This window comes from Lepisma saccharinum, chromosome 9, assembly GCF_977018435.1.
Source record: "Lepisma saccharinum chromosome 9, izLepSacc3.1, whole genome shotgun sequence".
NCBI lineage: Eukaryota > Metazoa > Arthropoda > Insecta > Zygentoma > Lepismatidae > Lepisma > Lepisma saccharinum.
The window spans coordinates 66,971,560-66,995,414 of NC_139237.1; the positions used below are offsets into that span (position 1 = coordinate 66,971,560).

At 40.3% G+C, this 23,855-nt stretch overlaps 12 non-coding genes across 12 annotated transcripts; 2 read left to right on the plus strand and 10 right to left on the minus strand.

The window, feature by feature from the left end:
• The first annotated feature begins 286 nt into the window (after positions 1-286).
• Positions 287-368, plus strand: TRNAS-UGA (transfer RNA serine (anticodon UGA)). Its single transcript has one exon. It is a non-coding gene; the product is annotated as a tRNA-Ser (tRNA).
• Positions 369-2,214: 1,846 nt separating this feature from the next.
• Positions 2,215-2,288, minus strand: TRNAT-AGU (transfer RNA threonine (anticodon AGU)). The gene has a single exon. It is a non-coding gene; the product is annotated as a tRNA-Thr (tRNA).
• Positions 2,289-11,053: 8,765 nt separating this feature from the next.
• TRNAT-AGU (transfer RNA threonine (anticodon AGU)) lies at positions 11,054-11,127 on the plus strand. The gene has a single exon. It is a non-coding gene; the product is annotated as a tRNA-Thr (tRNA).
• A 2,406-nt stretch (positions 11,128-13,533) lies between these two features.
• On the minus strand, positions 13,534-13,605 carry TRNAC-GCA (transfer RNA cysteine (anticodon GCA)). The gene has a single exon. It is a non-coding gene; the product is annotated as a tRNA-Cys (tRNA).
• A 1,035-nt stretch (positions 13,606-14,640) lies between these two features.
• On the minus strand, positions 14,641-14,712 carry TRNAC-GCA (transfer RNA cysteine (anticodon GCA)). The gene has a single exon. It is a non-coding gene; the product is annotated as a tRNA-Cys (tRNA).
• Positions 14,713-14,986: 274 nt separating this feature from the next.
• On the minus strand, positions 14,987-15,058 carry TRNAC-GCA (transfer RNA cysteine (anticodon GCA)). Its single transcript has one exon. It is a non-coding gene; the product is annotated as a tRNA-Cys (tRNA).
• Positions 15,059-15,161: 103 nt separating this feature from the next.
• On the minus strand, positions 15,162-15,233 carry TRNAC-GCA (transfer RNA cysteine (anticodon GCA)). Its single transcript has one exon. It is a non-coding gene; the product is annotated as a tRNA-Cys (tRNA).
• Positions 15,234-15,715: 482 nt separating this feature from the next.
• On the minus strand, positions 15,716-15,787 carry TRNAC-GCA (transfer RNA cysteine (anticodon GCA)). Its single transcript has one exon. It is a non-coding gene; the product is annotated as a tRNA-Cys (tRNA).
• Positions 15,788-17,817: 2,030 nt separating this feature from the next.
• On the minus strand, positions 17,818-17,889 carry TRNAC-GCA (transfer RNA cysteine (anticodon GCA)). The gene has a single exon. It is a non-coding gene; the product is annotated as a tRNA-Cys (tRNA).
• Positions 17,890-17,987: 98 nt separating this feature from the next.
• Positions 17,988-18,059, minus strand: TRNAC-GCA (transfer RNA cysteine (anticodon GCA)). Its single transcript has one exon. It is a non-coding gene; the product is annotated as a tRNA-Cys (tRNA).
• A 488-nt stretch (positions 18,060-18,547) lies between these two features.
• TRNAC-GCA (transfer RNA cysteine (anticodon GCA)) lies at positions 18,548-18,619 on the minus strand. Its single transcript has one exon. It is a non-coding gene; the product is annotated as a tRNA-Cys (tRNA).
• Positions 18,620-18,892: 273 nt separating this feature from the next.
• TRNAC-GCA (transfer RNA cysteine (anticodon GCA)) lies at positions 18,893-18,964 on the minus strand. The gene has a single exon. It is a non-coding gene; the product is annotated as a tRNA-Cys (tRNA).
• Positions 18,965-23,855: the final 4,891 nt, after the last annotated feature.

Genomic DNA, 23,855 nt, shown 5'->3' on the forward strand with positions numbered 1-23,855 from the left:
ATTGCCGTAAAGTAACTGTTTCATAACGTTACTTCTATTGCAAAAAAAAAGTAACTCTTACAGTTACTTCATTAAAAAGTAGCTAGTAACAGAATTCCTAAAAATAATATCCGTCACTTTGTAACTTGTTACTTCCAAACATTGATATCTATCGTTTATATCCATCTTGCTTCCCCCCATAAAATTTATTTGAATTCATGCTTTTGCTATGTAAGTACTAATACTACACTTTTCGATTCTCTGTCTCCAAAATGACTTGCATCCTCTTGGCACAATACTCCTGTGAGCTGCGGTGTCCGAGTGGTTAAGGAGTTGGACTTGAAATCCAATGGGTTCTACCCGCACAGGTTCGAATCCTGTCCGCAGCGGAATTAAATTTTTCTTTTTTAGTCAATATCTTTCCTGTTCTTCATTTTTGCTGAAAGTTAAGTAAATAAAATATTTTGAAAGAAAACAAAATGGATGTTACATGTTTTTGTTTATCCTGATATTTTAAATTAGCTGTGTATAAGCGTGCATCCCATTCCACATTTACCTTAATTGTGTATGCTACAGTACACTGGCGTACGCAGGGGGAATCTTATGGGGCCCTTCCGCCTCCCCCATGGCGCAGTGGTAGCGTCATTGCCTTGTAATCAAGGGGTCCCGGGTTCGATACCCGGTGGAGGCACAAGTGGTTCGGATTCCACTTTAAACTGTAGGTCCAGTCCTGATTAGCCTTACTGCGCATAAAGTGGACTTAAAACACCAAATCAAATCAAATCAATTATGGGGCCCTTCCGAAAATTTGAGAAAAGAAAATGTTCATGAAATCAGTAAACTGAATTAGTTTACTTTACGTCGCTTTTTGCCACTTTTGACTAATCACGACGACGAAATCAGTAAAGAACTAGGCTAAAACCGAAGTGGTAAATGTAAATTCCCCTTAACATTACCCGTGACGCGACTATGTAATACCAATATTTACCAATTACTGAGCCTAACAAAGAAAAATCCTGTGTATTCTAGTAATGTGTCCTCCTCCGTGGCCGTGCAGTGTAAGGTGCTGTACTTTGGACTCAGACTGCGGGACGGCGTGGGTTCGAACCCACCTGGTTCAGTCTCCAGGTTCTCGGCCTGTGTATAGGACCGGTGGCTACCCACCATCGTGAGGAAATTGGATAGCTATGAGTAAATAGCGTAACGCGGACTCGGATATATTCTATAACGACTGGGGTTCGACGTGCTGACTCCACGTCACCCCTTTGGTTGAAGATCTCCACACTTCTAGGTAGGATTGTGGGAGGGAGACTGGCAATCGGGAGATAGGCCAAGGCCCTTCGAGGGTTCTCGCGCCATAGGTTATTATTATTATATATTATTATTATTATTATTACTCAATTTAAAAAATTGTTATGTACGTTTACCTAAATTGAAAATTATGAACATCCTTACAGAAATAGCTCTTTGACGGGTTGTGGTTGTTTGTCCTAACCACATATTTAAACACTATCTGTTGGTTTCTGGTCTGGTGGTTAGCGTTGCTGGCCAGACATAAAACTACTCGTATCATCACTAAAGATAATAAATACGTATAACATAACTCGTGCCTCCACAGCCCTGGAAGGGCCTTGGTCTATCTCCCGACTGCCAGTCTCCCTCCCACAATCCTACCTAGAGGTGTGGAGATCTTCAACCGGTAATGGGGTGACGTGGAGTCAGCACGTCAAATTCTCAGCGGTTGCGGCCAATGTTTCCATTAATTATGATATAATCCTCGTACCATCCAAACAACAAAAACATCGTTTTGGGAACGTTCAAGAATTCGTACCGGAGAAAAATTACAGTATACTTCCAAATTTACCGATTTCTGTTGTTGATTTGGTGTTTTAAGTCCACTTTATGCACAGTAAGACTAATAGGGACGGGACCTACAGTTTAAAGTTGAATCCGAACCACCATGTTCCTCCATCGGGTATAGAACCTAGGACCGCTTGATTACAAGGCGACGACGCTACCAAGTTGGCCGAGATCGAGAATGTGTGGAGCCCTAAACTCTCACATACTCTAAATGTGCCTTCATGGCACGGTGCTATATACACGGAGAACTTTACCTTACCCCTTAATTAGGCAGGTCAGGTTTTGTAATCTTGGCATTTTGTTTTTTCGATGCCACGCTCTTGATAATTTCTTTTAGAGTCCACACTCAAGGAAGGAATAAAGATTAAGTCAGGCAGGTACCGGAGGGATTCGAACCCTCGATCTCCTGTTTACTAGACAGGCGCTTTAACCAACTAAGCCACGGTACCTTGATATATGTACTTCCTCTTCTAGTACTCTCAGTATCTGAAAGCATATAGCTAATGTACTTGAATTTATAATAAGTTTTATCCGAGGACAAAAGCAATATCTCTTTTCCTTGTGCTTCTTAATCATTTAATTCACTGTGCGAATTAAGCTTTATGCTTTGGGGGGAGGGGGTGCTTACTCAGCGGCGAATTTGTTATTTCCTTTCGAGATGTAGGATTTTTAGAGTATGCAAATTTGTGTGTGCACTTTACCAACCCTTGGATCGACAGCCAACGAAGGGCTTTGGCCTATCTCCGACTGCCAGTCTCCCTCCCACAATCCTAGCTAGAGGTGTGGAGTTCTTCAACCGGTAATGGGGTGACGTGGGGTCAGCACGTCGAACCCCTGGCCTTTATAGGAGATATCCGTGAACGGGTAACGCTACTCACTCGTAGCTACCCAATTTCCTCACGATGGTGGGTTGCCATTATAATGGACACGAATGATTTTCCAAATGCGTTTGTTTGTTACATAAGTTAATATGTTAATACTGTATGCTTTTAGTTACAATGTCTTTGAGAGGGGGAAAAAAGACATCCCTGGCAGAGATAAAACGGACCTTCTTTTGCCGGGAATATATATATATTGCATCCCTACCCTTAATTTGCACACTGATTTAAAGTCTCAATCTAAATACCCCATATAATTGATTGCCAAAATAATCCACAACACTAAAATTTAATGTTTATATTTATAACAACGGCGCGTCAGGAGGCAAATGAGTTGAAGCCGGACTCAAGATGTTGCCACTGAAGGTAACAGATTCGAGTCACGGTGTGGACATAAGTGTTCGTTCATGAGTCTCCCTTGATAATTTTCATTTAATCACCATTCATCCTCACCGTCGCCGTTATCCTAAGGACCAAGGATGTATTTAGGGGGCTACAGGGGGTCCGGACCCCCCCGAAAGATTTATCAAATATTAAAAAGTAAGTAATGAAAAATGTTTTCGTTTAGCCGGTGTTATATAATTTCCTGTGAACTTATTGTAAGACAAGGATAATATTGGGATCATACGGCTTTGAAGGACACGAGGGACGTATTTCGGGGGTCCGGACCCCCCCCCCACACACACACACCCGAAAGACTTATTAAGTACGAAAATTTAATAATGAAAATACTCGTTTAGCATTTGTTGAATAATTTCCTCTGAACTTATTTGAAGACAAGGATTATTTTGTGATCATACGGCTGTGAAGGACAGGAAGGACGTATTTAGATGGATTGAGGTGTCCGGACCCCCGGAAAGACTTACCAAGTACTAAAATTAAGTAATGAAAATATTAGCATTTGTTGCATAATCGATGGTTATTAATTTCCTCTGAACTTTTTAGAAGGCAAGGATTATATTGGGATCATACAGCTTTGAATCACATTACAAAGAATATTTATGTACACTCCTACTCAAAATAATATGCATAAGATATTAATCACAAACTTACTTTTCTACAACTAGATGTAACATCATTTTTGTTATTCGATAAATATTCAATTACTCATCTATTTGACATTAATTCATTGCCAGGGGACTTGTTTTTATGTAAATTATTCCGATCTTAACTACAGGTAACCTACGTAATGAATATGCGCTGTTATATCTATATTCTTATAGTATTTAACCTATTCGTGTAATAATAATATAATATTAATTTATGTATTGAAATTAGGATTAATTTCATTTAATATAATTATTTTAATTTAAACATTATTTCATTCATTCATTCATTGTTTTCTGCCTAATTGGCAGGTTTTTCACTGCAATCTCCAGCTTTCCCTGTTCTCTGCCTTACGCTTCGTAATAGCATACGACCCAGTTAATTTAATATCATCCATAAGCTGATATCTCTTTCTTCCACGGACTTTTCTTCCTTCAACCATTCCCTCCAAGGCATCTCTTAGCAGGCAGTTTCTTCTTAGACAATGCCCTAACCAGTTTCTTTTCCTCTTCTTGATGGTCTCCAGTATAGATCTTCTTTCACCAACTCTTTTCAGTACGGCTTCGTTTCTTACTTTGTCCGTCCATTTTACACGCTCCATTTTTCGCCATGTCCACATTTCAAAAGCTTCGAGTCGTTTCTCTTCATTTCTTCTCAACGTCCAGGTTTCTGCACCATATAGTGCTACACTCCACACAAAACATTTCACTAATCTCTTCCTTAGACCTATGTCCATGGGTCCACAAAAAACATTTTTTCTTCTATTGAAAGCTTCTTTTGCTATTGCGATTCTCATTTTCACTTCTTGGTTGCAGCTCATGTCACTGCTTATAGTGCATCCGAGGTACTTGAAGCTATCCACTTGCTGGATTCTTTCACTGTTTGCTCTCACATTAATATTCCTTGGTTTCCGTCCTATAACCATTGCCTTTGTCTTCTTTACATTAATCTTCATCCCATACTGCTCACAGCTGCTGTTTAACTCTTCTAACATACTATTTATGGTTATTTCATCCTCAGCTAATAATGCCATGTCATCAGCAAATCTTATGCAGTTTATTCTTCTTCCTCCTAATTTGACACCTCCTGTGCCCTGGAAACAAGTTTTCACTATATCTTCTAAATAAATATTAAACAAAGTAGGCGATAGGCAGCATCCTTGTCGTACTCCTCTTCCAATTTCACAGCCTTCTGTCATTTCGTCTCCTGTTCTCACTTTAACTCGTTGATTAATGTTTTATTATTATTATTATTATTATTATTACTATTCCTGAGATCTTGGTTCGGACCCCCCCACCCCGAAACATATTTCTAGATACGTGCCTGCTAAGGACACAAAATTAGAAACGTATAGAAATATAGATGCCATCATGCCAGTGTAGTAAATGTCAATTGTAGTTCCGGCTTTTACAGTGTGGCCAGAAAGTCCCTTTACACCATAGGCGCCGACTCCATGGGGCTTGGGGGGCTCGAGCACCCCCAATGTTAACGATGTGGGGGCAGAGCCCCCCAAATAATTTTGCTTAAGAGGATCTAATGTATTATTTTGCTTATCTTGTAAAAGTTTACTCTGAATTGTGCCACATGAACTTAATTTTAAATACACATTTGAAATGTTCTAGACCAGTGGTTTCCAACTTCAAAAGGTCTGAAAGCCAAAATTATATCTAGCAGTTGATTGGCGGGCCGCATTTTTTTTGGGAGGGGGGTATTAAAAATTACAAAAATTGTAAGTACTGAACTGAAAATATGTAGTACTTTCGCATGACCTAAATTTCTAAAATAAGGCAATAAAAAACAATGGAATCACAAATCAAAATTGTATAATTACAATTTATTTCACACAAAAAAACAATACTTATGGATGAATTGAAAGAAATGAAAAACAGACCATACAAATGAGAATCCATCATAGTAAGTGTTCAATGTGAAAATTGAGGCCGATATGCTTCTCTTATTAAAATTGGAATGTCCACTTCAATATATGTATTTGAAAGTCTCAGAAGGTGAAGCAGTGAAGAATCTGCCAGTCGGCTTCTGTAGGGGTTCTTGATGAACTTCATTGAAAAAAAAAACACTTTCAAACGTTCATTCCGCATAGCGAAGGGGTTGAAATGCATGGTGTGAAGAGAAAGTTACGTCACTTTAGATTCTTCTGAGAGATCATTAACATAACCCCACAGCTCTACAGCACCTTGGCGGGCCTTGGCTTACCTACCGACTGCTGGTCTCCCTCCCACACTGTTCCGCCGTCACCTGTTATAGCGTGGAGGTCTCAGACCAGTGTTGGGGTGACGGGTGATCAGCCCGACGAACCCCCAGCCGTTGTTGTTGGTCTTCTCGACCGGGTTACGCTCACTCACTCGGAGCTTCCCAATTTCCTCACGATGGTGGGTTGCCACCGGCCCTATACGTAGGCCGAATATCTGAGGATCATTATTGACTGCAAAATAAATTCTACCTGTGATATGGTCTTTCTTCACAAAGCTTCCGTTCCTTCAGTAAATATAGAACGTATTTTAATAAAAATATATAAAATTAATGTATTTTGCAAACTGGCTTCGCGGGCCGCAAACGAAGGCATCGTGGGCCGCCAGTTGGAAACCCCTGTTCTAGACCATCAACTTTGGGGGGCTATGATCAGAGACAGCAAAACACATGACTTATGACTATATACTAAGTATGTAATTATGAGTATTGTTAAAACTTTAATTAAAAGAGTTACAAAAGACGCTGTGCATGAACAAGGGTAGTGGATGGGAAGTTCCTGCTACAAATGGCTCTCACATGACATTCAGAACGAGATCATTGATAGGCTATATTTGGGAGATCTGTTTTGCGCTCCGTGGGAGCAGATATTAAAAATCGGGAATATTTTGCTATTATGGTTTACGAAACTTATGACATATCCATCCATCCGTGGACAATCAATATTCTGCATTCGAACTGTGAATAAAAATTTTGATATTTTTAAGGAATTAATGGGCTTTTATGAGATCCAGAACACCGAGGCCAAAACTTAAAAAAAGGGAGAGAGAGAGTCGTTCATTAATTTATTTCACTGAACAGAGCCCCCCCAATATTTTTGACAAGTCGGCGCCCCTGCTTTACACCCGAACTAAATTCGTGTAAGATGGTAAGGTATATAAGATTTTTACCTCCCATCCTCATCATTGATATGACAATAGTGCCGCTCACGTTAATTTCCTCGTGCCTGCCGCGTAACTGCCACGTGACTGACTGCCCGCGGAAGGAGAATAAAGTCTGTGCGTTGACCAGTTCATTGCCGTGCCTTTCCGTGTTTGGTGAACAACAATGGCAGATACCAGTGACTTCACTTTGGAGGAGCGCTTAGTGACAAGTGTGTGGGGCCATGAACGGAAGCACAACAACGAAAATATTAATGTAGGGATGAAATAAGTGGAGGTGTAAAGGGACTTTCTGGCCACCCTGTATTATGTGCGATCACAAGGCAAAAGTTCACGTCGCTCAGTCATTAAAAAAATAAGGCTTGCGCAATAAATATCATGGTACTGGCAACTCTGCGTCGGCATGCTCTGGTCTGTCCTCTGCAGGGCGCAGTGGTTCAGAAAGGCGGAACGTGTAATTTCTGATTCTCCCCGCTCACGGCCAACGGTCTACTCCGACGTTGCCATGGCAACGATTCCTTTTCTTATCTTCCATCCACCCTGAATCGCCCACACGCCTAAACGGATGTTCTGGCTTACTTATATTCTCTCCTTCTATTCTTGAAAATCCATTCGGAGGAAAGAAAAACAGCGGACTTCTGAAAGAGTAGGTGACCCTTTTGTGTCACATTTCCAAACCAATGTCAGTGTCTATATTTCTCTTTTCCTGGGTTGATCTAAACCAGGGGTTTCCAACTGGCGACCCGCGGGCCGCATGCGGCCCCCGTTGCTTTTTTGGGGCCCGCAAAGCCAGATTGCAAAAAAACATTATTTATTTTTTTAAAAAAAATACGTTCTATTTTTACTGAAGGAACGAAAGCTCTGTGAAGAAAGACAATATCACAGGTAGAATTGATTTGGCAGTCAATAATGATCATCAGAAGAATCTAAAGTGACGCAACTTTCTCTTCACACCATGCATTCCACCCCTTCGCTATGCGGAATGAACTCCGCGAATGCTTCATTCACTCTTTGTGTTTAGAAACAAACTGCAGAGCGGCTCTATAGAGATCTGTTTTACTACGCACGAAGTACGAAGAGATTTCCAGTGTTCCAACTCGCATTGTACTGCGACTGATTGTTCAAGTTTGTGCAAATATCGAAATAAGCAATATCTTCAAAAAACGTAAGATTGAAAATGAAAATAGCTTCTCTCCAATTTGAATTGTGTAATTTGCAAGGCGATGTGTTCCTTCAAACTAGGCAAGAAAAGGGGCCAGAGATTTTCAAATACCTTTCAAAGGAACGCTTTGAAAACCTTCGTAGTTTTGGACAAAAAATGACATCGATGTTCGGCAGCACATACACTTGTGAAAGAGTTTTTTCTTCAATGAAGTTAATCAAGAATCGCTACAGAAGCAGACTGGCAGATTCTTCACTGCTTCACCTTCTGAGACTTTCAAGTTCAGAAATTGAAGTGGACATTCCAACTTTAATAAAAGAAGCACATCGACCACAATTTTCACATTGAATACTTACTATGAAGGATTCTTATTTGTATGGTGTGTATTTAATTTCTTTCAAATCATCCATAAGTATTGGGTTTTTGTGAAATAAATTGTAATTATACAATTTTGATTTGTGATTCCATTGTTTTTATTGCCTCATTTTAGAAATTTAGGTCATGCAAAAGTACTAAATTTTCAGTAGAGTACTTACAATTTTTGTAATTTTTAGTCCCCCCCCCAAAAAAAATGCGGCCCGCCAATCAACTGCTGGATACAATTTTGGCCCTCGGACCTTTTGAAGTTGGAAACCACTGATCTAAACCAATGGTTCCCAAAGTGTGAACCGCGCGCCCTGGGACGCCGCGAAATGTTCAATCAATGATATGATTGTTCCAAATATGTGCTTATTTAGTACCTTTTACACATAAAATCTTTCTGAAGTTAAAATATATGCTTATTTTTCAATTTAAGGCAAACACACTAACAGAGAGTTGCAAGTGTTGGATAGGCCTACATTGTGACTTGAACGCCGCGGAAAGATCTTGAAACATTACGGGCATCGTGAAACGAAGAAATTAGGGAACCCTTGACTCAGTGGCGTAGGGGCGCAGTAAAAATGAAAAATTAAGAAAGACCGATAGTTCACAAAAGTTTTCCTTTCGGCGTTAAGATATATTTTCAACCGAACATATTATATTTTTATGCGCTTACAACTTCAAACAGAAAATATTAATAACTAGAAAATCAGAAAGTGGATTACCAGATTAGAATAAAACCTTTATTAGCTGAATAGTTTAGGTCACCGAAGGGTAGACGACAGGCAATAAAATGCGCTGGCAACGTTGACTTTCACCGCTCCTCACCCCTACTCACAATTTCTACCCAAACGGAAAATAGACAAGAAATATTTTCTATCGTGCTTTAGATATTCTAGTAAATCAAGTAAACAATAGATTTCAGAGCATGAAACAAATCAAAGACAGCTTCTTCACCTTCACCTTTTTAGTCTTTAAGCCCCGCCGCCCTAACGGAACACACCGACACTGGACTTGACCAAACTATCACAAGAAATTGCTGTCATCGTGACTGGCAATGGGCATTTAACAATATCGTAACAGTGATTTTTCATATGTAATTATTACGGCTTGGGACTTTATGTTATGACATATTTTATTTGGCATTGGATCGAATAATGGGGTGAGATCTTAACGTATCTGATGAAAATCAGCCGAAATAGACGAATTTGATAAGGCATATTTTGACATATTTTACCCATTTCCCGTTTTTACAACATAATTCTTCAATTTTCTCGAAATAAAACATATTTCTGTATAATTTCGCATTTGTCTTGCATATAATCGGTTATTTTATGATTTATTCTTCGTAGTACCTGTAGAAAATCACGGACGAAGAAATTAAAAGCAGATGCAGTCTAGAACAATAATAACCTTCCCCCCCCCCCACACACACACTTTTCTTATCTCACCGACAATTGATAGCGGCGTGAACATTATTGATAAAAGACTTTCTCCGTCAATGTTGTGCCGGCACGAGAACTATCCGACAGGAAGTAAACAAGTTTCAATTGTTCTTATTTCTTTTATCTTTTCTCGATTCTCACAACAATCAGTCAAAAGTAAAAATAACATTCGGTACATAACAGCCCCTACTCTATCGGCAATCGAGTATCGGGGGGGGGGGGGGATTCAAGATTACTTGTTGTTTGAGCCAGGCACGAATCGCTCACTGTCTAACAGTGCGAGTGAAATGAATGCCATATGAACAGGAACTTGCAAGATTGTAAGTGCATTGTGGAACGGAAACGTATTTAGTGTAACTTGTTCTACCAAAAATTTGTAGGCTGTTTTTTAATTCTATATACTTAAAATCCCCCTAAATGTTGTTTGTGTATTGATTGCTGTCACAAGATGATATGTGCATTCTGGAACAGAAATAATATTGAGTGTAACATGTTCTGACAAAAAAAAATTGTAAGCTGCTTTTCAGATTCTGTATAGTCATCTGCCTTAAAAAGTTGTATTTGTGTATTCATTGTCTAGATTAACCAGAGCTGTATGGAGATGTCAATTATGCTTTAGTTTTCACAAAGGTGTAAATCTGACATAATAGTGAATGAAATTTATTGCGGTCTAAGGCGCTGTGCTTTGGGCTCCGACTGCGGGACGGTATGGGTTCGAGTCCGTCAGGGTTCAGTCTGTGGGTTCTCGGCCTGTATAGGACCGGTGGCAACCCAACATCGTGAGGAAATTGGGGAGATACGAATGAGTAGCATAACCCGGTTACGGATATCTCCTATAACGGCTGGGAGTTCGACGTGCTGACCACACGTCACCCCATAACCGGTTGAAGAACTCCACACCCCTAGGTATGATGTGGGAGGGAGAGTGGCAGGCAGTAGGGAGATAGGCCAAGGACCTTCGGGGGCTGTCGCGCCATGGGTTATTTTATTGAGGGCGGAAATGATATGATCGGGGGTGCGCATGACATGATTTTTTTGGGGTGCACCATTCGCCTTGGGCAGGAATGGGCACCCCTGTACCAAGATATACAGAAAATGTACAGACAGGTTACAGTGGTTGAAACTTAACGTTGCTACAAGTAGCTGGCAACACTGCGCTGCTTGTCGTTGATTGGCGCCGTGGCTTAGTTGGTTAAAGCGCCTGTCTAGTAAACAGGAGATCGAGGGTTCGAATCCCTCCGGTGCCTGGCTGGTACTTTTTCTTCTTCTTCAGTCTGTAATTCATTTTAGAGTTTTAACAAGCATAGTAACAGCTTGTTCATTAATTTTATAATAATCGGATTCCACGAAATAACGTATGCAATTTTTCTTTTGTTTTCTTTTTAAAAAAATTGAACTCAATTGATGTTATTTATGCTAGGAAGATAGGTGTTAAACCAGTCGAAATGTTGCAATATATTATTATAATAAACTCCAAATTTGCATTTGGTGCTAGGTTATTCCATGCCAAATCAAGCGGGGGTTTTACCTTGTCATCTCAAATTAAAATGATTTTTGGTTTATACTACATTACATGCTAAAAAATGCTATACGGTGCCGGATCTACAAGCCGCAAAACCCTGCAGTTCGGAGGAGCCCGGAGACAGTAAGCCTTTAGGGGGCCCTCAGCCATTGACATGAGGGTTCGTATATACGTATGTCAAAAATAAACGTAGTTACTCAAAGGTACAGAGACGAATACAATATATACAGGTAAAGGTAAAGTTCCCTGTGAATACGCGTATAGCACTGGTGGGGATAGGATCCCACATATTTAGAGGTGATGTGATCAGCAACACGCTGAGGCCGCCTTTATCCCATCCCCCTGGTACCATATCATTTGAGACTGGGTGGGCCCTAGAGCCGCTTTATGCGGGGACAAAGTCGGAAGAATTCCGACCTTAGATCAACCATCCCGGATTTCCCGCGTGGCAGTCAATACTAGAATCAAATCAGGCTAGAATTTCGCGAGTAATGCAGTGGTGAAGATTTCTTCAACCTATCTTTATTAAGAAAAAGGTTATGACTGCATGATTGTAGCAAATGTATAATTTCCCAGGTGTGAGAAAACAGTGTCATATATACACATCACATCACCCCATTCCCATTTAAAAATTCTGAGTTGAATTCAATATGGCGGCCACAAATATGGCGGACGTCCGCTAGAAACACACCAATGTGGTACCCCCTAAGCCTAACCTGTTTCTATCATGACCAATTTTACCCAGCCTAACTCCTGTACTTTTTATAGGGGGTGTTAAGGGACTTTTGAATCACTTGTAGTCCCTTATACTATGAGACTTTATCAACATGAGATCAAGAACTACACACACACACACACACACATCCTATATATGTGTATGTATGTTGATTGTTTTGATTGATTGATCTTGTGTTTTAAGTCTACTTTATGTACAGTAAGGCAAATCGGGACTGGACCTACAGTTTAAAGTGGGATCCGAATCACTTTGTGCCTCCACCTGGTATCTAACCCCGATCCCTTTGATTACAAGGCAACGACGATGTATGTGTGTGTGTGTGTGCGTGCGTGTGTGTGTGTCTCTCTCTCTCTCTCTCTCTCTCTCTCTCTCTCTCTCTCTCTGTGTATGTGTGTGTGTGTGTTAAGGTAGGTAGGTAGAGGGGACCTTTGGTAATATTTTGCGGGGGGGCCCAAGATTTGTAGATCCGGCACTGATTGCTATAATCCATTTTCAGAAGAATTTTGCAGAACTGGTAGATATGCCACGTAAAATTTCCCTCTATTCAATTTGAAAAAGGAAGAATATTGACATTTTAATTCATCTTTCGCTCTTTCTTTGTAATCAAGGGGTACTGGGTTCGATACCCGGTGGAGGCACATAGAGGTTCGGATCCCACCTTAAACTGTAGGTCCAGTCCAGATTAGTCTTACTGAGCACAAAGTGGACTTAAAACACCAAATCAATCAATCAATCAATCGCACTTTATTTAATTGTGTATTGTATCACTGGTTTATGGTATTTGCGAGAATCAAAAGTTTTCACAGTAGCGTCTTTATTTACTAGGACAATATGTTATAAAGTTGGCTTATCTGTTGGCTGTAAAGTGATATGTTCCACATATATGAGAATTCACAATTTTGATATTTTCATGGAGGAAAAATAATAAGTTGTGAATATAGTACCATGCATTTTTTTAATTTAGAAATGTATACAAACCCTCAAACATCGTGAGGTGTGAAAAATTAGATTTGAAGGGGAAAAGTAACTCAGAAGGGGACACGCGGGTTTGAACGGAGAAACGCTCGATCTGCAGTCGAATGATCTACCACTAGGAACGCCCCTATGCGGAAGCCTCCCCCATCACACTTCATTCACTCACATCATTTCATTCATATTTCAATTTCAGGACTTTACAGGACAGACAATCACAAACATCCATGTCCGAGCCAGGATTCGAACCTTTGGACCCCCGGCGTCGTAGCGTGATGTGCTAACCACTCCGCCACGGTAGCCGACTACCACTGAACTATACCCCAACTACACTTTGTAGATGCATTTTGTCGGTTTTAAAATGTATACAGAAGCTCAAAAATTGTGAAGCGTGTAAAGTTCAATTTCAAAGAGAAAATAGGAAGGGGGCACCCGGTTTTGAACCGAGAACTTCTCGATCTGCAGTCGAATGCTCAACCACTGAGCTATACCCCCAACTATAATTTGTATATGCATTTTGTCGGTTTAAAAATGTATACCGAAGCTCAAAAATTGCGAAGCGTGTATAGTTTAATGTCAAGGAGAAAATTGGAAGGGAACACCCGGGTTTGAACCGAGGACCTCTCGATCTGCAGTCGAATGCTCTACCACTTTTTTTTTTTAAAGGAAATACCCCCTTCACGGAGGTATCCCCCACCATTCACTCTTTTTCTCACTTTTACACTTTTGAATTATTACATTATATTTGTTTTTTTATCAACTGGATGAACACAAATACCCATGCCTTATCTGGGACTCGAACCCATAACCTCTGGCGTTGTAGCGCGCTCAGCAAACCACTTCGCCACGGAGGTTGACGACCACTGCGCTATACCCCCAACTACACTTTGTAGATGCATTTTGTCAGTTTAAAAATGCATACTGAAGCTCAAAAATTGTGAAGCGTGTAAAGTTTATTTTCAAGGAGAAAATAGGAAGTGAGCACCAGGGTTTGAACCGAGGACCTCTCGATCTGCAGTCGAATGCTCTACCACTTTTTTTTTTAAAGGAAATACCCCCTTCACGGAGGTATCCCCCACCATTCACTCTTTTCCTCACTTTTATACTTTTCAATTCTTACATTATCTTTGTTTCTTATCAACTGGACGAACAAAAATACCCATGCCTTACCCGGGACTCGAACCCAGAACCTCTGGCGTTGTAGCGCGCTCAGCAAACCACTTCGCCACGGAGGTTGACGACCACTGCGCTATACCCCCAACTACACTTTGTAGATGCATTTTGTCAGTTTAGAAATGTATACCGAAGCTTAAAAATTGTGAAGCGTGTAAAGTTTAATTTCAAGGAGTAAATAGAAGGGGCACCAGGGTTTGAACAGAGGAACTCTCGATCAGCAGCCGAATTCTCTTCCACTGAGCTATACCCCCAACTACAATTTGTAGATTAGATGCATTTTGTCGGTTTAAAAATGTATACCGAAGCTCAAAAATTGTGAAGTGTGTAAAGTTTAATTTCAAGGAGAATACAGGAAGGGGGCACCCGGGTTTAAACCGTGGACCTCTCGATCTGCAGTCGAATGCTCTACCACTGAGCTATACCCCCAACTGCAATTTGTAGATTAGATGCATTCTGCCGGTTTAAAAATGTATACCGAAGCTCAAAAATTGTAAAGCGTGTAAACTTTAATTTCAAGGAAAATACATAAAGGGGGGCACACGGGTTTGAACAGAGGACCTCTCGATCTGCAGTCGAATACTCAACCACTGAGCTATACTCCCAACTACACTTTGTAGATGCATTTTGTCAGTTTAAAAATGTATACCGAAGCTCAAAAATTGTGAAGCGTGTAAACTTTAATTTCAAGGAGAACACAGGAAGGGGGCACACGGGTTTAAACCGAGGACCTCTGGATCTGCAGTCGAATGCTCTACCACTGAGCTATACCCCCAACTGCAATTTGTAGATTAGATGCATTCTGCCGGTTTAAAAATGTATACCGAAGCTCAAATATTGTGAAGCGTGTAAACTTTAATTTCAAGGAAAATACATGAAGGGGGCACACAGGTTTGAACCGAGGACCTCTCGATCTGCAGTCGAATACTCTACCACTGAGCTATACTCCCAACTACACTTTGTAGATGCATTTGGTCAGTTTAAAAATGTATACCGAAGCTCAAATATTGTGAAGCGTGTAAACTTTAATTTCAAGGAAAATACATGAAGGGGGCACACGGGTTTGAACCGAGGACCTCTCGATCTGCAGTCGAATGCTCTACCACTTTTTATTTTTTTCAGAGGAAATACCCCTTCACGGAGGTATCCCCCACCATTCACTCTTTTTCTCACTTTTATACTTTTCAATTCTTACATTATCATTGTTTCTTATCAACTGGACGAACACAAATACCCATGCCTTTCCCGGGACTCGAACCCAGAACCTCTGGCGTTGTAGCGCACTCTGCTAACCACTTCGCCACGGAGGTTGACGACCACTGAGCTATACCCCCAACTACACTTTGTAGATACATTTTGTCAGTTTAAAAATGCATACTGAAGCTCAAAAATTGTGAAGCGTGTATAGTTTAATTTCAAGGAGAAAATAGGAAGGGAGCACCCGGGTTTGAACCGAGGACCTCTCGATCTGCAGTCGAATGCTCTACCACTGAGCTATACCCCCAACTACAGTTTGTTGATCAGATGCACTTTGTTTGTTTTAAAATGTATAGCGAAGCTCAAAAATTGTGAAGCGTGTATAGTTTAATTTCAAGGAGAATACAGGAAGGGGGCACCCGGGTTTGAACCGAGGACCTCTCGATCTGCAGTCGAATGCTCTACCACTTTTTTTTTTTTTTTCAAAGGAAATACCCCCTTCACGGAGGTATCCCCCACCATTCACTCTTTTTCTCACTTTTATACTTTTCAATTCTTACATTTTTCTTTGTTTCTTATCAACTGGACGAACACAAATACCCATGCCTTACCCGGGACTCGAACCCAGAACCTCTGGCGTTGTAGAGCGCTCTGCAAACCACTTCGCCACGGAGGTTGACGACCACTGAGCTATACCCCCAACTACACTTTGTAGATGCATTTTGTCGGTTTAAAAATGTATACCGAAGCTCAAAAATTGTGAAGCGTGTAAAGTTTAATTTCAAGGAGAATACAGGAAGGGGGCACCCGGGTTTGAACCGAGGACTTCTCTATCTGCAGTCGAATGCTCTACCACTTTTTTTTTTTTCAAAGGAAATACCCCGTTCACGGAGGTATCCCCCACCATTCACTCTTTTTCTCACTTTTATACTTTTCAATTCTTACATTTTTCTTTGTTTCTTATCAACTGGACGAACAAAAATACCCATGCCTTACCCGGGACTCGAACCCAGAACCTCTGGCGTTGTAGCGCGCTCTGCAAACCACTTCGCCACGGAGGTTGACGACCACTGAGCTATACCCCCAACTACACTTTGTAGATGCATTTTGTCGGTTTAAAAATGTATACCGAAGCTCAAAAATTGTGAAGCGTGTATAGTTTAATTTCAAGGAGAATACAGGAAGGGGGCACCCGAGTTTGAACCGAGGACCTCTCGATCTGCAGTCGAATGCTCTACCACTTTTTTTTTTTCAAAGGAAATACCGCCTTCACGGAGGTATCCCCCACCATTCACTCTTTTTCTCACTTTTATACTTTTCAATTCTTACATTTTTCTTTGTTTCTTATCAACTGGACGAACACAAATACCTTGCCTTACCCGGGACTCGAACCCAGAACCTCTGGCGTTGTAGCGCGCTCTGCAAACCACTTCGCCACGGAGGTTGACGACCACTGAGCTATACCCCGAACTACACTTTGTAGATGCATTTTGTCGGTTTAAAAATGTATACCGAAGCTCAAAAATTGTGAAGCGTGTATAGTTTAATTTCAAGGAGAATACAGGAAGGGGGCACCCGGGTTTGAACCGAGGACCTCTCGATCTGCAGTCGAATGCTCTACCACTTTGTTTTTTTTCTTTCAAAGGAAATACCCCCTTCACCGAGGTATCCCCCACCATTCACTCTTTTTCTCACTTTTATACTTTTCAATTCTTACATTTTTCTTTGTTTCTTATCAACTGGACGAACACAAATACCCATGCCTTACCCGGGACTCGAACCCAGAACCTCTGGCGTTGTTGCGCGCTCTGCAAACCACTTCGCCACGGAGGTTGACGACCACTGAGCTATACCCCCAACTACACTTTGTAGATGCATTTTGTCGGTTTAAAAATGTATACCGAAGCTCAAAAATTGTGAAGCGTGTAAAGTTTAATTTCAAGGAGAATACAGGAAGGGGGCACCCGGGTTTGAACCGAGGACCTCTCGATCTGCAGTCGAATGCTCTACCACTTTTTTTTTTCAAAGGAAATACCCCCTTCACGGAGGTATCCCCCACCATTCACTCTTTTTCTCACTTTTACACTTTTCAATTCTTACATTATATTTGTTTCTTATCAACTGGATGAACACAAATACCCATGCCTTATCTGGGACTCGAACCCAGAACCTCTGGCGTTGTAGCGCGCTCTGCAAACCACTTCGCCACGGAGGTTGACGACCACTGCGCTATACCCCCAACTACACTTTGTAGATGCATTTTGTCAGTTTAAAAATGCATACTGAAGCTCAAAAATTGTGAAGCGTGTATAGTTTAATTTCAAGGAGAAAATAGGAAGGGAGCACCCAGGTTTGAACCGAGGCCCTCTCGATCTGCAGTCGAATGCTCTACCACTGAGCTATACCCCCAACTACATTTTGTAGATGCATTTTGTCGGTTTAAAAATGTATACCGAAGCTCAAAAATTGTGAAGTGTGTAAAGATTAATTTCAAGGAGAAAATTGGAAGGGGGCACCCGGGTTTGAACCGAGGACCTCTCGATCTGCAGTCGAATGCTCTACCACTGAGCTATACCCCCAACTACATTTTGTAGATGCATTTTGTCGGTTTAAAAATGTATACCGAAGCTCAAAAATTGTGAAGTGTGTAAAGTTTAATTTCAAGGAGAAAATTGGAAGGGGGCACCCGGGTTTGAACCGAGGACCTCTCGATCTGCAGTCGAATGCTCTACCACTTTTTTTTTTTTCAAAGGAAATACCCCCTTCACGGAGGTATCCCCCACCATTCACTCTTTTTCTCACTTTTACACTCTTCAATTCTTACATTTTTCTTTGTTTCTTATCAACTGGACGAACACAAATACCCATGCCTTATCCGGGACTCGAACCCAGAACCCCTGGCGTTGTAGCGCGCTCTGCTGACCACTCCTTCACGGAGGTCGACTTCCACTGAGCTATACCCCCAACTGCAATTTGTAGATTAGATGCATTTTGTCAATTTAGAAATGTATACCGAAGCTCAAAAATTGTGAAGCGTGTAAAGTTTAATTTCAAGGAGAATACAGGAAGGGGGCACCCGGGTTTAAACCGAGGACCTCTCGATATGCAGTCGAATGCTCTACCACTGAGCTATACCCCCAACTGCAATTTGTAGATTAGATGCATTCTGCCGGTTTAAAAATGTATACCGAAGCTCAAAAATTGTAAAGCGTGTAAACTTTAATTTCAAGGAAAATACATGAAGGGGTCACACGGGTTTGAACAGAGGACCTCTCGATCTGCAGTCGAATACTCAACCACTGAGGTATACTCCCAACTACACTTTGTAGATGCATTTTGTCAGTTTAAAAATGTATGCCGAAGCTCAAAAATTGTGAAGCGTGTAAACTTTAATTTCAAGGAGAACACAGGAAGGGGGCACACGGGTTTGAACCGAGGACCTCTCGATCTGCAGTCGAATGCTCTACCACTGAGCTATACCCCCAACTGCAATTTGTAGACTAGATGCATTCTGCCGGTTTAAAAATGTATACCGAAGCTCAAAAATTGTGAAGCGTGTAAACTTTTAAACAAAAAACTGGTAATAAAATTGTGCAGGGGACAGTGGGTGGCCGCGGTGGCTCTGTCGGTAACGCGTCTGACTACCATGCTAAAGGTCCCGGGTTCGATCCCCGGCCGGTTCAAATCCGGGAACTTTTCTAACGGTGGAACACACCCGGCGCACACCCAGCGTCGAATAACTTGGGTACCTAGGGGAAACCCTGGGGGGTAAAGGCGGTCAGGGGCGTGATGCTGATCACATCATCCCCACTCACGACCCACACCCCCACACCCCCTATACGCCTTCATGGCGTGGTGCTATGCACAGGGGAACACTTTACCTTCTTTTTTTTTTGCAGGGGACAGCATATATATTTTGCCTCCTGGTGTAAATGGTGAACCATATTCTTTGTTGGGGATGCTGTACAATTCAAGAATTATTGTATGTTTAGGATTCTCGATTATGCCTGTTATTTCTTTTTCTGCTGTAAGCAATCTGCTTGTTACAGATTCAAGGTGCTCATTGATGGTCCTAACAACATCATCATGGCCTGGCTTGATTTTTATGTCCACAACAAGTTTCTTGTATTGTTGCACAATCTCTTGAAGCTGGGTGGCAAAAACAGACAGAGCATTTGCTTGATTGGATTCCATGGTCCCTAGCTGTTGCTTGATATTAGCTACAATTTGTTGCAAATTTTCAATAACTGCCAATTTTGAATTTTGAGCAGTAAGATCATGGACCTGTCTTCTGATATCCTCAATCAGGGCATGCAGTTCATTCATATGTTGATTAGTTGGTAGAGTGGCCACTGTCTGAGTAAGTTGTTTGATCTCTGTCTGGATATTCTTGATATCTTCTGATTTCAATATGCGATTCACAGCTCTCTTAATATTTTTAAGTTCCTGTGATGTAGGCAGATTTGTTACAGTATTTTGCAAAGATTCAAGTGCCAATTTCACATTATTTAATTCAGAAGCATCAGCCACATTTTGCATAGCATTTTGGAGCAGGGCTATATCTGCCTGAGTGGGTGTTGATTGTTGTAAAATTTCAAGTTTTGTTTGGATATCATCGATCAAGTGATGAAAATGAGATAGCTCAGATTCAGTGTTGAGGTTTTCAAGCTTTGTGATCTGTTGCTGGACACTGACAAGTGTGTCTACAATACCAGGCAGGCGGGATTCTAGAGATTCTTGTACATTTGTCAAATCACTTTGCACTGCTGCTATTGTACCCTCAATATGGGTTATGGTACTTTGAATTTTTCCAAAATCTTCATATGTTTCAAGTTGCAGCTTAATGTTGGCAACACTCCGAGTTATTGCACTCAAAGCATCAGAAGATGGCAAGTTGTTCATAAAATTTTCAAGTGTCTCAATTTTTTCTTTAACCTCGGCTATGGCATTGTTCAAGGGGTCCAGATTAGGTATCTGGAGTGATTGAATCTGTTCTTTTAGAGTGGAAATCACTAGATCAAAATCTTCTTGTGATTTTATGCTTTTGACAATTGTTTGGAGCTGTGTCTGGACATTATTTATCTGCTCTTCCAATTGCTGTTTCAATTGCTCCGAGTTGGTGGCCTGGGTCTTAAATTTGGCTTGAAGAGCTGCTACAGCTTCTTCTAAATTTTGAAAATTATCCAATGTGGCCAAGTCAGTATATTTCTGAAGCAGCAATTTGAGTTCAGAATCAATTTTAAGAAGAGGGTCCATGCATTGTGATTGTAAATTTATAATTTCTAGTTGAAGACTGGCATTGAGTGTGGTTTGTAAAGCTTGTAAATCACTTCTTAATTTCTTGACTCTGACATCAAGCATCAGAATCTCATCACTGTGATCTTCATGCCTTGTATGGCCAAATATATCATTAGGCATTTTGTTTTAGTGGTTATTTATTATTGAATATCTGATTCTTAATTCTATAAAAAAGGTGTAAGCTTGTCATATGATCCCGGGACCTCAATATATAAGCAGTCACCAGCAGAAATAGTATATACAGTGCCAGAAATCATGTTTGAGTGCTTAATTCTATAAATATTTCTCCCTACTGAAATCTTGACATTACCCTCAGGGGTTGTAATAAATTGCAATTGACCACCTACAGGTAATTGGTAATGATTTAAATTATTGTTAAATATGTACAATATTTTACCTGTTTCATCATCAACATCTGTAAGTATGCTGTTCAGATGAATAATTAACAAAGCACTTAGTTTAGATATCATATCAGAAGAGGGTTGTGGTGTTGGCAGGTCCATAATAGCCTGTTTTTTGAACCCAAATAAGTTCATAGGCATGTTTATTTATTTCAAATCATGCTCTGTAATTGGGCATTGATTACCACTTTTCAAATCACAATGACCCCATGGTAGAGTATGTAAGCCACATGACAAAATGCATCTCTTATCATCATGTGGGTCCAGAGCCACTTTTCTTACAATATTTGTAGTCAACAAGTGATCCACACTCTGAATTCTATTTTCTGATGTTCTGATTGTGCTACATGATTTGAGGCAATTTTTGTAATCTTCAAATTCAAGCTCTTTGTCAACAATTACTCTGCCAATGCCCTTGGCCTTTTTGGCAACAGCGCCACTACATGTTTCAAAACTGTACATCTTGGCCCTTAACCCAGCAAATGCCACAATAACATCACCAAGTGTCTCATCTTTTAACTTGCCAGGCACCTTTTTGTTGTGGTGTTGAATTTTTGAATGTTCAGTGGTATCAAAATATTTAAACAATTCAGGCTGTGCTATATCTTGATAAACATCTTCTGTTTGAATATCAAGAACAAAACTATCTGTGTCCATGTACATCAGTTTTACACGATCCTTATAAAAAGGCTTCAACACATCATAATACAATTTTAACATGTGTAATTTGGCCAATTCCAATATCACAGCCCCTACATAAATAGGCTTATCAAACTTAATCTTTGTTTTTTTCATGTTGAAAAGTGCCATATTTTCATCATAAATTCTTCTGTAATTGAAGTTGGGCTTTGCTATCAATTTTTTGCTCCGGCTGGGGTCAGTAATTAATTTAACATCAGTATATTTTCTGACATTTTCTATTGTTTTGCCATACACTGAATTGACCATCAATTTAAACAAGGTCTTATCAAATTGGCTCATTGCAGATGTTCGAAGCTCTGTGTTTGTATCAATATATGGCTTCAACCATCTTGAGTGCCTGAACCTCAAAACTTTTCCAACTTTGGTCACTTGGACACCATGTTTCATCAGGAACTGGAGGTTTTTGTAATATAAGACATAATCCTGTTTCGGCTCTAGAGTCATCATCAATTTCTTCTGTTTAGAGCCAGGTGAACACTTAACCTCAGGAATTGGGGGCAGATCAGAAAATGTGTTGTGTAAATCATCAGGAATTGTCAGATCAACTTCTAAGGACAGGCCATAGTGACTGTCATCAAAATCCTTAAGATCTTCAATATTAAAATCTTCAACCCACTCAAGCCCTGCATATGGCAATTTATCCATCATAGCATAACCATAGAGGCTGTTGGCATCTACATACAATATATAATTTGATGGCAGTGCTGGATCATAATCAGGAATATATTTGTTATTTGCTCTGGCATATCTCTGAGAACATTGCACCATGCCTCCTCTTATACATTGTTCCATAAACAGATACATATCTTGATCCTGGATCAGATCCAATTGCATTTTAGTGTTTAAAAACATTGCAGACCATGCTAGGCCCGGAGCACTGTAAAAATACATTGGATCCAGCTTATAATTTTGCATGGAAGATTTTCTAAATGCCTGAAGTATATCAGCTAAGAGGGTCACATCAAGTTTTAAATAAGCCTTGTGATAATCACCAAATGTCTGGCATTTTAAATTGTTCCACATCAACTGGGCATGGTGATAATCTTCATCAGTGATTCCAGATGCTCTGATTTTGCTGTAAAACTCTTGTTGTGGTGGCAGAGAACACTCATCAAATTTAGAAAAATCTGTAACATAATCATATGGATATACACCCTTTCGCCTAATTAATTTCAGCTCCTGATTTGGAAACAAAGCACATGTGATTTTGAATTGATCATCAGATAATTGAGTGGCCAGTGTAGCCAGGCTAGCAGACAGAATTCTGTATGAATCAAGAAATCTTAAGTGAATAGGAACACTATTAACTTTAATTATTTTGCTAATGGCAATATATTTTTCATTATTTTCAGCTAAAATATTTAAATTCTGCTTGTCAAACCCCTCGTACCTGATCAAATGATGAAAATCATAATTGGATGCACCATGGCAAAATATGGGGACAAATTTTGGTCTCTGGATCTTAATATTACAGCTATTACACAGGGCCATTAAGAATTTACCATCTGTATGAGAATGGTGTTTCACCTTGATATTTGTATCTGAAAATTCAGAATCACATACCGGGCATTTTTCTGCATTGTTGAAATCTTCAATCTGTTTCTCTGTTAAAGGCAGCATGGGTTTTGATTTTAATAAGATATTAGATGCTATGTCATGGCACTCATTTTCTATTGTAAGTGCAAATTCTTTGATGGCATCTGCTCCCATGTATAAATCTTCTTTACTAACAACCCCATCCTGTACAACCACATAATAAAAACTAGAAGGTTCATGTAGCTGGTATGATGTAATTGAAGATTCATCAGGATCTGGACTGCAGAATGCATGGGGTTTGAGGTTTGATTCAAAATCACAGACTATATATGCTGGGTGTTCCAACAGGGCTTCAAATTTTTTGAATTTGGCATTTTCACTTGGATTAGGCATCACCATATGAACAGGTTTATGGTTGCCACAGTATTTCAGATGCTC